This window comes from Pristiophorus japonicus, chromosome 3 (assembly GCF_044704955.1).
Source record: "Pristiophorus japonicus isolate sPriJap1 chromosome 3, sPriJap1.hap1, whole genome shotgun sequence".
Classification (NCBI taxonomy): domain Eukaryota; kingdom Metazoa; phylum Chordata; class Chondrichthyes; family Pristiophoridae; genus Pristiophorus; species Pristiophorus japonicus.
Genome location: NC_091979.1, coordinates 261100566 through 261103917, shown reverse-complemented (window position 1 = coordinate 261103917; position 3352 = coordinate 261100566). Strand labels below are relative to the sequence as shown.

Genomic DNA, 3352 nt, shown 5'->3' with positions numbered 1-3352 from the left:
AAGAACTATGGTCACACTTACTTTGAGCTTGCAGCATCTAGTCTGACTCGTTATCCAAGACGTAACAACTGGCGACGAGATACAGATGACAAACCCCAATGCAACAATGCAAAGAACTGTGTGGGCATCCTGGAGAAATTTTCGGAGGGAGATGATTGGGAAACGTTCGTGGAGCGACTTGACCAATACTTTGTGGCCAACAAGCTGGAAGGAGAAGGGAATGCTGCCAAACGAAGGGCGATCCTCCTCACCGTTTATGGGGCACCAACGGATGACCTCATGAAAAACCTGTTCGCTCCAGCAAAACCCACAGACAAGTCATACGATGATTTGTGCACACTGGTCCGAGAGCATCTGAACCCAAAGGAAGGCGTTCTGATGGCGAGGTATCAGTTCTACATGTACAAGAGGTCTGAAGGCCAGGAAGTGGCGAGCTACGTCGCCGAGCTTAAGGTACCTTGCAGGACATTGTGAATTTGAAGGACACTTGGAGCATATGCTCAGGGACTTCTTTGTATTTGGCATTGGCCATGAAGTAATACTTCGCAAACTTTTGACTGTAGAGACCCCAACCTTGAGTAAAGCCATAGCAATAGCCCAGGCGTTTATTTCCACCAGTGACAATACCAAACAAATTTCCCAGCACACTAGTGCTGCTGCAAGTACTGTGAACAAAGTAATGTTGTTTTCGAATCGAAATGTACATGGCAGGACTTGCACGCTTGTAGCTGCACGTCCGCAGATGACTGAGTCCGCCATCAAAGGTGGTGAATACAAGGCAATTAACACCTTGTTGGCGCTGCGGGGGTGATCATCGATTCCATTTATGCTGCTTCAAAGGGCTGTGGAACAATGGGACACCTCCAACGTATGTGCAGGTGAGCTGCAAACCCTGCTAATCCTGCAAACCACCGTGTTGCAGAGGAGGACAGATCCATGGTGGATCATGACGAACAAGAGCCTCAGACCGAGGAGGCAGAGGTATATAGGTTACACATATTTACCACAAAGTATCCCCCGATAATGCTGAAGGTTGAATTAAATGGACTCCTGGTGTCCATGGAGCTGGACACGGGCGCAAGCCAGTCCAGTATGAGTAAAAATACTTCTGATAAGTTGTGGTGCAACAAGACTTCGAGGCCAGTCCTGACTCCCATTCGTACCAAAACTAAGAACGTACACAAAGGAACTGATTCCCGTAATTGGCAGTGCGACCATAAAGGTCTCCTACGATGGAGCGGTGCATGATTTACCACTCTGGGTGGTACCGGGTGATGGCCCCACGCTGTTCGGCAGGAGCTGGCTGGGTAAGATAAGCTGGTACTGGGACGACGTCTGAGCGCTTACGTCCATCGATGACACCTCATGTGCCCAGGTCCTAAGCAAGTTCCCCTCGCTGTTCGAAGTTCCAAGGAGCAAAAGTGCAGATCCATTTGATTCCGGGGGCGCGACCCATCCATTACAAGGTGAGAGCAGTAGCTTACATGATGAGAGAGAGGGTGGAGATTGAGCTGGACAGACTGCAACAAGAGGGCATCATTTCGCCGATCGAATTCAATGAGTGGGCCAGTCTGATTTTTCCAGTCCTCAAGGGAGATGGCACCGTCAGAATCTGTGGTGATTACAAAGTAACTATCAATTGTTTCTCACTGCAGAATCAATACCCGCTACCAAAGGCAGATGACCTATTTGCAACGCTGGCAGGAGAGAAAATGTTTACGAAGCTGGACTTGACCTCGGCCCACATGGTGGATGAGCTGGAGGAATCTTCAAAAGGCCTCACCTGCACAAAGGTCTTTTCGTTTACAACAGAAGCCCGTTGGGCTTCAATCGGCCGTGGCGATATTCCAGAGGAACATGGAAAGCTTGCTGAAGTCAGTCCTGCGCACTGTGGTCTTCCAGGATGACATCTTGGTCACAGGTCGGGACACCGTTGAGCACCTGCAGAACCTGGAGGAGGTTCTTGGTCAGCTTAATCGTATGGGGCTCAGACTAAAACGCTCGTTTTCCTGGCGCCTGAAGTGGAGTTCCTGGGGAGAAGAATTGCGGCGGATGGCATCAGGCCCACCGATTTGAAGACGGAGGCAATCAAAAACGCACCAAGACCACAGAACGTGACGGAGCTGCGGTTGTTTCTAGGACTCCTGAACTATTTTGATAACTTCTTACGAGGTCTTAGCACATTGTTAGAACCCCTGCACTGTTTACTGCGTAAAAGAGATGAATGGGTATGGGGTAAAAGCCAATAAAATGCCTTTGTAAAAGCTAGGAAGCTGTTATGTTCAAACAAATTGCTTGTGTTGTACGATCCATGTAAATGTTTGGTACCAGCATGTGATGCGTCGTTGTATGGGGTCGAGTGTGTATTGCAACAAGCTAATTGAATTTGGGAAATTGCAACCGGTTGCTTATGCATCCAGAAGTACGTCTAAGGCCGAGAGGACCTACAGTATGATCGAAAAAGAAGCATTAGCGTGTGTTTACAGGGTAAAGAAAATGCATCAATATCTGTTCGGGCTCAAATTTGAATTGGAAACCGACCATAAGCCGCTTATATCCCTCTTTACTGAAAATAAGGGGATAAATACGAATGCATCAGCCCGCATCCAAAGATGGGCGCTCACGTTTTTTAACATTTTTTTATCCAATTTCGTTCCAGATCAACTCTAACGCCAAAGATCACTTTGCGCCAATGTGTTTGATCTTAGGCCAAAAGGCCGAGAGGCGAAGTTGCACCGTTCCTGGAAATATTGCAATACCTGGTCGGTGCATGGAGTGGACGGGGCATGCCCCTGATCCAGCTCCCTGTCCAAAAATCAATTCAATATCATGTCCCCATAGGGGATATTAAACTGATAAGAACAGATACTACACTTGATCTTGGCCAAAAGGCCGAGAAGCGATGGGCGCTCACGTTTTTTTTTGAAATTCGTAGCCAATCTTTCCAATTCTTTGTCAAATCACAAACGCCAGAGGTCACCTTGCACACATCAAGGATCACTCTGCGCCAATGCTCTTAGCCAAAAGGCCTAGAGCCACTGCACCGTTCCTGGAAGTACTGCAATACCAGGTTCGTGCCATGAAGGTGGATGGGTCAGGCCCCCCACACACCTTCGTGGAGGTGGATGGGTCAAGCCACCCCACCCACCTCCTTTTTTCAAAAAAGCAAGCATATACCTTCCTGATCCAGGGAGAACCACCTTGGGGTTATGGTGGTTACTCCCCTGTCAGGTCAGTTACGCATGATCTTAGCCAAAAGCGCCCACGTTGTCCGTATACAACTACGCCATCCGCCACAGGCCAGGCGCCAATGCTCTCACTAGGCTACCATTGCCCACCACCAAGGTGGAGA

General features: G+C 48.7%; 1 pseudogene; it reads right to left on the bottom strand.

Annotated features, from left to right (window-relative positions):
• Positions 1 to 2725: 2725 nt before the first annotated feature.
• Positions 2726 to 2904, bottom strand: LOC139260460 (U2 spliceosomal RNA; annotated as a pseudogene).
• Between the last annotated feature and the right edge of the window lie 448 nt (positions 2905 to 3352).